The sequence below is a fragment of the Cebus imitator genome, unplaced genomic scaffold (genome assembly GCF_001604975.1).
Source record: "Cebus imitator isolate Cc_AM_T3 unplaced genomic scaffold, Cebus_imitator-1.0 Scaffold186, whole genome shotgun sequence".
NCBI lineage: Eukaryota > Metazoa > Chordata > Mammalia > Primates > Cebidae > Cebus > Cebus imitator.
The window spans coordinates 4,064,339-4,076,154 of NW_016107501.1; the positions used below are offsets into that span (position 1 = coordinate 4,064,339).

The window sequence follows — 11,816 nt, forward strand, 5'->3', positions numbered from 1 at the left end:
CAGTGGTGTGATCTTAGATCTCAGCTCACTGCAAACTCCACCTCCCGGGTTCAAGTGATTCTTCCGCCTCAGCCTCCTGCATAGCTGAAACTACAGGTGCGTACCACCACATCTGGCTAATTTTTGTATTTTTAGTAGAGACAGGGTTTCTGCATATTGGCCAGGCTGCTCTTGAACTCCTGACCTCAGGTGATCTACCCACCTTGGCCTCCCAAAGTGCTGGGATTACAGGTGTGAGCCACCATGCCCATCTCTCTCTCTCTCTCTCTTTTTATTTAACTTTTTGAAGAGACTGTGTTTCACCATGTTGTCCAGGCTGGTCTCAAGCTCCTGGATTCATGCCATCTGCCAGCTTAGGCCTTTCAAAGTGCTGAGATTACAGGCATGAGCCACCAGCCCAGCCAGAGATTGTTTATAGCAGCCAGAAATAGCAGTTTTGCAGGCATGTATAGAACCTGGGCCATATGACCGTCTCTGAAGGATGAGCCCTGTCCCTGACTTGCAGTACGTCCTGTGTCCTCCAGCAGAGAGATCCACACCAAAGGGCACAGAGCTTGTGACCACCCACAGTGGAAGCACAAGTGAAGGGACCAGGGTGCAAAAGAAAGAGACCAAATCTCCTGGGAATAAACAGGAGGTTGTGCAAGAGAAGGCTGAAGCAGGTTGGTGTCCCTTTGGGGTTTGTGTAACTCAGGTGGAGCTGGAAGGCTCCTGGCTGGGCAAGCAGCGTGAGCAGGAGCATGGAGGCTGAGTGAGGGCCCCACAGAGCTGCTGTGGGAGAGCTCAGATGGCCGGGTGTGCACAGGGAATTATGCCCTCAGCACTTCCACATTGTCCTACTGCCCTTAGTCCATTATCTGTAGGAATGGTGATTCTTTCCCTGAGTGTGTAAAGACTCTGGATCAGGGTGAATGAAAGCCTAGAGCTCTGGGAAATTTAACTTGGCTCTGTCAGGGTACCTTGTCTCCCCTAGTTTTTCTGCTTGCAGGAGACTAACAATGAGGATGGGTCTGGTTTACTGGAGCTACAGCCTTGGTCTTCAGAATCAGGCTGACTCTGGTGGGGAACTCAAGGCCAATCCTGAGCTGTTCTGGCATCATCTTATCCCAAGCAAACTCTCTCTCCCCCTGTGACTCCCAGCTTTGCCTCTCCCAAACGTGGCCTGCAAAATCCTCCCCCTTCACTGTGTCCCTGCTGCCGGAGCCCAGACACCAATTCTCAGTGGGGTTCAGAGCCCCAGCTTTCTCAAAAATGAGCTGGGACTGATGTGGTTATGAAGTCAGGGTGGGGACAAAGAGACCAAGCCCATAAGGAAAGCATCTTGCAAAATAGCTGCTAAAAGGGAGAACCTCATCCCTCCCACTGGTTAAATGAAAATATTCCCACTCAGAAGATCAGCAAAAGATGTTCATTGAAGTTTACTAACCTTAGGGTGTAACAGCTCAGGCCCCTGGGATTTCCAATCTCTGTTTCAAAAGATAAGGGATAGCTTCTGTCTCCAAGATTAAAATTCAGATTCTTACGAGATGAAGAAACTATAGGAACGTATACACAGTTAAACTCTGAGATCTGTATCTGTGATCTGTAGATAATTATTCTTCATCACATACAGACACATATGCAGCCACGCATGGAAGTATTCAGTAGGGGCACAGGTATTTTATAGAAGACAAAATGTATATTGGGCAAAAAAAGATGACATGGAAATAAACCAAAACAATTTTTTTCACTATGAAAATGCTTTAATAATGGTGTCTATTAAATGCTATTTAATAGTAGCATGGGACATGGACAGGGAAAATAGCAAGTGCACGCACAGAGGCACAGGCCAGAAGACAGGCTGGGATTGAATAAAGAGTTCACACCGCTTCCCTGCTTTCCCCGGTGACTGGAGGCTCTAGGCCACCTCCTCTTCAAACTCACCCTCCTCCTTGGCTGTGGCTGCCTGGTACTGTTGGTATTTGAACACCAGGTAATTAACATTGCCCTTGGCCTTGGTGAACTCCATCTTGTCCAGGCCCTCGCCCGTGGGGAAACATGGCTGTGAAGTGCTCCGAGATGTTCTAGGACAGCTCCTGGATGGCCCTGCTGTTGCCAGTGAAGGTGGTGGACATTTTTAGCCCTCAGGGTGGGATGTCACAGCCGGCCATTTTCTCATTGTTGGGGATCCACTCAGCAAAGTAGCTGCTGTTCTTGTTTTGGACATTTTAATGTTTTAATGTCCAAAACATTGGCTCACCCACCTTCTTCATGGACATGTGGCCCCTGAACACGGCAGCCACCATCAGGTAGCGGCCATCATGTTCTGGGCATTCAACATCTGCTGGGTGAGCTCAGGCATTATCAGGGCCCGGGACTGCTGGCTAGTCAGTGGGGCAAAGTTGGGCGTGAATAAGTGCCGGTGGGGAAAAAGGACCATATTCACGGCCAGTTTCTGCAAGTCAGAATTGAGCTGGCCTCGGAAGCACAGTCAGGTAGTGACCTCACTCATGGTGGCAGACACCAGGTGGTTCAGGTCACCATAGGTGGGCATAGCAGCTTTAGGGGTCTGAAGCAGACGTCATAGAGAGCTTCATCATCAATGCAGTAGGTCTTGTCTGTTTTTCCTATGAGCTGGTGGATGGGGAGGGTGGCATTGTAGGGCTCCACCACCGTGTCTGACACCTTGGGTGTGGGCACCACACTGAACGTGTTCATGATCCTGTCTGGGTACTCCTCCCTGATCTTGTTGATGAGGAGGGTACCCATCCTAGACCCAGTCCCCTCACCCAGGGGGTCCTGGCCACTTTGCTGCTTTATTTTGTTTTTTAACATACTTCTGGATTCAATATGCTGTTTCTTAATTTTATGTTCAGATACCTTTGTGTTAGCTACTATATACCTAAAAAATGTTTTATTTATTTTAAATGTTTAGATTAATAGAGGGCTGGGCGAGGTGGCTCACGCCTGTTATCCCAACACTTTGGGAGGCTGAGGCAGGTGGATCACGAGGTCAGGAGTTTGAGACCAGCCTGACCAACATGGTGAAACCACGTCTCTACTTACAATACAAAAATTGGCTGGGTGTGGTGGCACGCGCCTGTAATCCCAGCTACTCAGGAGGCTGAGACAGGAGAATCGCTTCCACTGGGGAGTTGGAGGTTGCAGTGAGCCAAGATTGTGCCTTCAGAGCTGTTGGGGTCAAATATAAACACTCTCTGGCTCCTCCTACGCTCTGTTGGGCCTCGCAAGTGGGTTAGGAAAGACTGTTCCAAGAGTGGGTATGTCAAGCATTGATGAAAGGGAAGGGAGGATAAAGGAAAAGTTGAACAAATTAAATCCTAGGTTAATTTAGAGTTATTCTGAGTTCTGTGAAATCAGTTCAAGTTTCAGTAAACAGTAACCTTCTTGACAAAAAATAATAATAATAACAATAAAGGAAAGAAATCATTCCGAATTCTGATGTTTGATGATAAAGCACAATTATTTGCTTTTACCCCTTCCACAAAGAAATGAAACAATTTGGGAAGACATCCCAGGAGATTCAGGAAAAACAAGGCACGGTAAGTGCTGTGGTTTGAATGCCCCCTCCAAAACTCATGTTGAAATTTGCCATTCTGATGGCATTAAGAGGTGAGACCTGGCTGGGCACGGTGGCTCAGGTCTGTGATCCCAGCACTTTGGAAGGTCGAGGTGGGTGGATCATCTGAGGTCAGGAATTCAAGAACAGCCTGGCCAACATGGTGAAACCCTGTCTCTACTAAAAACACAAAAATTACCTGGGCAGGGTCTCAGGCACCTGTAATCCCAGTCACTTGGAAGGCTGAGGCAGCAGAATCACCTGAATCCTGGAGGCAGAGTTTGCAGTTGGCCGAGATTGTTTTATTTCACTCCAGCCTGGGCAACAAGAACAAAACTCCTTCTAAAAGAAAAGAAAAGAAAGAAGAGGTTGGGCCTTTAAGAGTTGATTAGGTCATGAGGCCCCTGCCCTCATGAATGGATGAATGTTGGTATCTGGAGAGTACAGGGAGCGGGCTTCTGATAAAAGGGTAAGTTCAGTTTCCATCCACTCTCTGTGTCCTGTGCGCTTGCCCCTCTGCTATGGTATGGCACTGCAAGAAGGTCCTCACAAGTTTTGGCCCCTTGATCCTAGACTCCTCAGCCTCCAGAACCGTGAGCCAACTAAACTTCTATTTTTTTTTGGGGGGGGGGGGGATGTGAAGTCTTGCTCTGTTGCCCAAGCTGAAGTGCAGTGGCTTGATCTCAGCTGATTGCAACCTCCTCCTCCCAGCTTCAAGCAATTCTCTTGCCTCAGACTCCTGAGTAGCTGAGATTGCGGGTGTGTGCCAACACACCCAGCTAATTTTTGTATTTTTAGTAGAGATGGGGTTTCACCATGTTGGTCAGGCTGTCTTGAACTTCTGACCTCGTGGTATGCCTGCCTCAGCCTTTCAAAGTGCTGGGATTGCAGGCATAAGCCACTGCACTCAGCCTTAAACTTCCATTCTTTATAAACCACCTAGTGTATGGTATCTGTTATAGCAGCAGAATACAAAAAAGTGTTTAGATGTTTTAATCTTATTTAATAAAGATGACCTGAGTCACATGTAGAAGACATTCTTCCTTCTCAGGATCCTAAAACTGCCCTACAATCAGTAGAAAAGGAGGCGCCCAAGATTTTTGTTCCACCTTTATTCAGTCCCCACTGAAGGAGCTTCCGAGGTGTTGGGGTCAAATATATACACTCTCTGGCTCCTCCTATGCTCTGTTGGGCCTAGCAAATGGGTTAGGAAAGAGGTATGTCAAGCAACAAAAGTATGTCCTGGCCCGGTGCGGTGGCTCAAGCCTGTAATTCTGGCACTCTGGGAGGCCAAGGTGGGCGGATCACCTGAGGTCAGGAGTTCAAGACCAGCCTGGCCAACATGGTGAAACTCCATCTTTACTAAAATACAAAATTAGCCGGGCATGGTAGCATGCCCCTGTAATCCCAGCTACTTGGGAAGCTGACACAGGCGACTTGCTTGAACCGGGGAGATGGAGGTTGCAGTGATATGAGATCATATCACTGTATACCACTCCAGCCTGAGCAACAGAGTGAGACTCCATCTCAAAAAAACAAACAAAAAAGGAGGCTGGCACAGTGGCGTGGGCAGGTGTGTTGGTGGCTCACCGCTATAATCCCAGCACTTTGGGAAGCAGAGGCGGGTGGATTGTTTGAACTCAGATCGAGGCCAGCCTGGGCAAGCAACATGGTGAAACCCCATCTCTGCAAAACAGAGAAAAATTAGCTGGGCTTGGTGGCATATGACTGTAGCCTCAGCCACTTCGGAGGCTGAGGTGGAATGATCGCTTGAGATCGGGAGGCAGGGATTGCAGTGAGCTGAGATTGCCCCACTGCACTCCAGCCTGAGTGACACAGAGCATGTCTCAAAAAAAAAAAAAAAAAGTACAGAAGACAGAGTTCAGAAACAAACCAAAGAATATAAAGGGGAGTGCTTTGGGGTGTGGGATATTCTGTATCTTGACTGTTGCGCTAGTGTCAGAATTACATACGTTTGACAAAAACTCATTGTACACTTAAAATGGGTATATACTATTCTATGAAAATTATACTGTAATAAATTATTTTTTCACTTTCTAAAAAGACTTCTTAAGAAATCAAAATAGTAGTAGGAACTAATTTACTTTCCTAAACCCATAACATATCACATAGGTAAAATTAGGTTCAGAAAGTAAAAATAAGCTCAGCTTGAGAAAGTGAAAAAATCCGCCCTTCCATTCATCTGACTGGAGTTTATAAGTTAATGTTATTCATAATACCATTCTGCCATGCAAAGCATTGTGAACATTTTGGTGTGTATTATCACCCTGACTTTTTTTGTTTGTTTGTTTTTGTTTGTGAGTTTGTTTGTTTTTGAGACCTAGTCTGGCTCTGTTGCTGGAGTACAGTATTGCACTCTTGACTCACTGCAACCTCTGCCTTCTCAGTAGATGGGACTACAGGTGCCCGCCACCATGCCTGGCTAATTTTTTTTATTTTTAGTAGAGACAGGGTTTTACCATGTTGGTCAGGCTGGTCTCAAATTTCTGACCTCAAGCAATCCACCTGTCCAGCCTCCCAAAATTCTCATGCTGAGATTACAGACATGAGCCACTGCACCCGGATCATACTGCTTTTTCAGTGAATAGTGTTCCTTGTTTTGTTTTTTCTTTTTTAAAATCAACGTAGTCATCTTTTTCAGATTTTCTTTATGAAATGACTTGTATATAAAAAAAAAAATGCAGGCCAGGCAGAGTGGCTCATGCCTGTAACCTTAGTACTTTGGGAGGCGGAGAGGGGTGGATCATTAGAGGTCAGGAGTTTGAGACTAGCCTGGCTAACATGGTGAAACCCTGTCTCTACTAAAAATACAAAAAGATTAGCCAGCAGTGGTGGTGCATGCCTATAATCCCTGCTACTCCAGAAGCTGAGGCAGGAGAATTGTTTGTACCTGGGAGGCAGAGGTTGCAGTGAGCTCAGATCATGCCACTGCACTCCAGCCTTGGTGACAGAGCAAGACTTCATTTCGGGTTGCAGGGGCAAAAAAAAAAGTAAGGAACTTTTTTTTTTTAGACGGAGTCTCCCTTTGTTGCCAGGCTGCAGTGCAATGACCAGATCTTTGCTCACTGCAGCTCTGCCTCCTGGGTTCAAGCAATTCTCCTGCCTCAGCCTCCTGAGTAGCTGGGATTACAGGCACATTACCCACCTGACTAATTTTTTGTGTTTTTAGTAGAGATGGGGTTTCACCATGTTAGCCAGGATGGTCTCTATCTCCTGACCTCATGATCTGCCCATCTCGGCCTCCCAAAGTGCTAGGATTACAGGCATGAGCCATCACATCTGGCCCCTTATGTTTTAAAAAACAACTTTATTGAAATAGAGTTTACATAACCTACAACTTGCCCACTTAAGGCATCCAATTCAATGGCTTTTAGTATATTCACAAATCTTTTCTTTTTGTGTGTATGTACCACACTTTCTTGTCCATTCATCTGTTGATGGATACCTAGGTTGATTTCATATTTCGGCTATTGTGAATAGTGCTGCAATAGACATGGGAGTGCAGATATGTGTTTAATATACTGAATTTCCTTCTCATGGGCATGTACCCAGCAGTGTGACTGCTGAATCATATGGTAGTTTTGTGTTCAGTTTCTTGAGGAACCTCCATGCAGTTTTCCATAGTGGACAGACTATTTTACATTCTCATCAAGAGTGTTTGAGTACTTCCGTTTTTCTGGGTCCCTGTCAGCATTTGTTGTTTTCTGATTTTTTGATAATCGGCATGTTAATTGAGGTTAGGTGATATTTTATTGCGGTTTTCATGTGAATTTCTGTGATGATTAGTGAGGTTAAACATGTTTGCATTTCCCTGTTGGCCATTTGTATGTCAGCCCTTGGAAAATATCTATTGAGATCTATTGTACTTTTTTTTTTCTTCCTCCAACATGGATCATAGGAAACAATTTTTTCTTTTTCCAGTGCTGTCGTCACAGAATGGGGGTGTGGAGCTTAGTGGGGTGTGGGCACCACAGTGGGGGCACTGCTGCCTCAGCTGGTCAGTCCATTCATCACTGTGGCAGGACCCCAGCCTCACCCCTGTGCCCTGCGTAGCCAGGACAGCCCGCCCCTGGGTGCCAGTGCTGGAGGGAGCCTGGGTGCTGCTCCCGGAGGTCACCACGGGATGCATGGACTGGGACTGAGCCAGTTATTGCCTGAGCGCGATGGGGGCAGTGAGAAGCTAGTGGGCCAAGTACTGCACTTAGAAAACCATCCTCATCGAATCGCGGGACACCTGGAAAGCGAGGAGTGGGCGGGGTTCCACAGGTGGCTCCTCTGGGCCACTGGGCCGCCCAGTCCCTGTTTTACAGCTGGGGGAATTGAAGCATTGAGGTGAAGGGAGCCCCCTCCCACGTGAGGCCGCCGCCGGGGTCAGGGGTGACTGGGGTGGGCTCAGGGCGAGGAGGGAGACAGTCAAGGACTCAGAGGGGCTGCCCTGCTGGCCGGGCTGGTCAGTCCGGCTAAGGCTGCCTACCTCTCCTCTATGGCTTCTGGGTGGGCTGGTGGCCGGGGCAGCACAATGGCATGGATTTGGTCTAGATGACGGCCCCCACACCATCTGGGCCCGAAAAGTGGTTGGCGAGGGTCACAAGTTGTGCTAGAGCCACGGGTGCTCCGAGTCCTGGGGGTCCAGGCGGCTGGTGGGACTGGGTGAGGCCGAGTCCCTGTGGTCCAGGCTGGGTGTGGCACGGAGGGGCGGGCTGGTGCGCGGGGAGAGGCCGTGGGGCCGGGCATGCCATGGCTTTTGCCCATTTTTTAATGGGAGTATTTAGGATTTTTGTTTTCGAATTCTTATGTATTCTGGTTATTAATGCCTTGTTGGATAAATAGTTCAAAAAAATTATCTCTCATTCTGTGGGTTGTCTCTTCATTTTGTTTGTCTATTTGCTTGCTTATATATCTATATCTATACAGTGTATAGATATATTTGTTTGTTTATTCATTTTAGATGGAGTCTCATTCTGCAACCCAGGCTGGAGTGCAGTGGCATGATCTAGGCTCACTGCAACTTTTGCCTCCCAGGTTCAAGCAATTCTTCTGCCTCAGCCCTGCTAGCAGCTGGGGATTACCATCTCTGGCTTATTATTTGTATTTTAGTAGAGACAGGGTTTCACTATGTTGACCAGGCTTGTCTAGAACTCTTGACCTCAAGTGAAATGCCGGCCTTGGCCTCCCAAAGTGCTGGTATTACAGGCATGAGCTACCACACCTGGTCCACCTTGTTTATTTTTAATTCTAATTAAAAAAAAAAAAATTTCTGTGCGGAAGCTCTGTAGCTTAATGTAACCCTATTTATCATTTTTGCTTTGGTTGCCTGTGCTTTTTAGGTCTTACTAAACAAATCTTTGCCTAGACCAGTGTTCTAAAAGCATTTCCCCAATGTTTTCTTCTAGTAGTTTAGTTGTTTTCCTTTTTTTTTTTTTTTTTTTTTGTTTGAAATGAAGCCTCGCTTTGTTGCCCAGGCTAGAGGGCAGTGGCCGGATCTCAGCTCACTGCCACCTCCATCCCCTGGGTTCAAGCAATTCTCCTGCCTCACTCAGCCTCTCTAGTAGCTGGGATTACAGGCATCTGTTACCACAGCTGGACAATTTTATTTTTTTTTTTAAGATGGAGTTTCATTCTTGTTTCCCAGGCTGGAGTGCAATGTTGCAATCTCGGCTTGCTGCAACTTCTGCTTCCCGGGTTCAAGTGATTCTCCTGCCCCTGCCTCCCGAGTAGCTGAGTTTACAGGAATGTGCCACTATGCCCGGCTCATTTTTTATATTTTTTCTGAGTAGAGATGGGATTTCTCCATGCTGATCAACCTTGTCTTGAACACCTGACCTCAGGTGATCTGCCTGCCTTGGCCTCCCAAAGTTCTGGGATTACAGGGGTGAGCCACTGCACCCAGCAATTTTTGTATTTTTAGTAGAGACAGGTTTTTTCCATGTTGGCCAGATGGTCTTTAACACCTGAATTTAGGCAGTCCACCTCTGCCTGGATTGGGATTACAGGTATGAGCCACTGTGCCTGGCCTGTAGTTTTTTACATGTAAGTTTTTAATTAATTTTGATTTGATTTTTTTTAAGATGAAGTCTTGCTCTGTTGCCCAGGTTGGAGTGCAGTGGCTTCATCTTGACTCACTGCAATGTCTGCCTCTCAAGCAATTCTCCTGCCTCAGCCTCTCAAGGAGCTGGGATTACAGGTGCCTGCCAACGCACCTGGCTAATTTTTTGTATTTTTAGTAGAGACAGGGTTTCACCATGTTGGCCAGACTGGTCACGAACTCCTGACCTCATGATCCACCTGCCTCGGCCTCCCAAAGTGCTGAGATTACAGGGGTGAGCCACCATGCCCAGGCTCCTTGATTTTTATATATGGCGAAGCACAGGGGTCTAGTTTTATTCTTCACCCATAGATATCTCTCATTTTCCCAGCATCAGTTATTCAAGACACCATCTGTTCCCCAAGGTATGTTCTTGGTGCCTTGGTGAAGAACGAGTTGGCTGTAAATGCACAGATTCATTTCTGGGTTCTTTATTGTGTTCCACTGACCCATGAAATCCTTCCTTTTCAATATTATAGTCCATACTTTCCTGTTTCCATCCTGTCAACCTTGCTGTGTTTGGGCCAAGCAGGGCTGGTAGGACCCAGAACTTGATGTGCCTCTCTGGGCTGCTCAAGACATCTGCACTCAGGTCCTTGCTCTGCAGGGAGGACCAAATCCCCATCGATGACCCCACAAAAACACTTATAGGGAAACCACAGTGTAAAACAGCTTGAGAGATAGAATCTGTGTCAGATCCAACATTTCCTCACACTCATGATTGCGCGACTGGGACGCCTGAGCAGGAGGAACCAGAAGAATACCCTCTTCACTTGTGTGTCCCAGTCCCCTTTGGGTCACCAAGGTCATAAGACTGGAACAGGGACATCTGGGACGGGGCAGGCTATGGTCAGGGGCAGTGGGGGTGGTGGTGTTAGTGAAAGGTCTGGGGCAGGGCAGAGATCAAGAGGAACAGCATTCCAGCAGGGTTCAGAGACAGATCAGTAGGTCAGCAGAGACAGGAGCAGGTGGCCTGGGACTCAGAGGAGCAGCTGGAGTTGGAGGAGAAGGGCTCTGTTTTCTTTCAGTCTTCCTCTGTTTGGGGCTGCATTAGCACCCCACTGCACCTCGAACCCTGTTTCTCCCCTGCCCTCACTCCCTGAGTCTTAGAACCCCTTCCTTATCCCCAGTACACACCTTCTTTCTTGGGGAGGGGTGGGGAGCAGGTTGGGGTCTCACTCTTGCTGAAGCCAGAGTGCTGTGGCGCAATCTAAGCTCACTGCAACTTCCACCTACCAGGTTCAAGCGACTCTCCTGCCTCAGCCTCCCAAGTAGTTGGGATTAGTCGGGCAAACCACCACACGTGGCTAATTTTTGTACTTTTAGTAGAGACAGGATTTTGCCAGGTTGGCCAGGCTGGTCTCCAACTTCTGACATCAGGTGATCCACCCACCTTGGCCTCCCAAAGTGCTGGTAATACAAATGTGAGCCACCGCACCAGCTACAGCACGCACCTTCTTAAGGACAGTACCTTTCTGTATCCTTTGTGAGGTTCTGACATCTAATCCTTCCTAACCCAGCTCACTGTGCATCCCTCCACCCCCTGTCCCCCATTCTGCCTCACTTCTCCTTTTCTGATTCCCACCATTTCCCACAATCAGTCCTGGCCTCAGATTCCCACTCTTCAGGTTCCAGTGTTCCTTGGGTCCTCCCTCTCTCCCGATCCTCTCGATTAGGGGTGGGGGTGTGAACTGGAATTAAAACCAGCCTTTACTGGAGTCCTGGGGCTGGATTCTGCATTGTGCTCCGCGGTGTCATTGCACATTGTCATTTCTGCTCTTTCTGCTGCTTCATCCTCTTCAAGCTTTAACCCCGCGAGTGGATGCGGACCCCGCTGGTGGAGGCCGCTCTTTCCCCCTACTGCTTCTCCATCTCCATCTCTCCGTCTTCTGCTCCTGGCCTTTCCTGGCTTGGGGACCCAGCTCCGAGCTCTTGCCCTTTTCCGGGACTCCGACCTGCTCTTCCTCGTCACCCCGGGCAGTGGCCCTAGGCTCCTCCTCCAGCTACAGTGGGCCCGGGTCAGTGTGGCAGGACAGTGCAGTTCCCGCCCCAGGGTGACAGTGGCAGGTACAGTGTGCATGGCGCCCCCTGTGGGCTGGTGTGGTCGCTGCCTGGAAGTTGGTCGGCGCCCCCTGTAGGCTGGTGTGGGCG

General features: G+C 48.2%; 1 pseudogene; it reads right to left on the reverse strand.

The window, feature by feature from the left end:
• Positions 1–1,839: 1,839 nt before the first annotated feature.
• LOC108316285 lies at positions 1,840–2,791 on the reverse strand (annotated as a pseudogene).
• Positions 2,792–11,816: the final 9,025 nt, after the last annotated feature.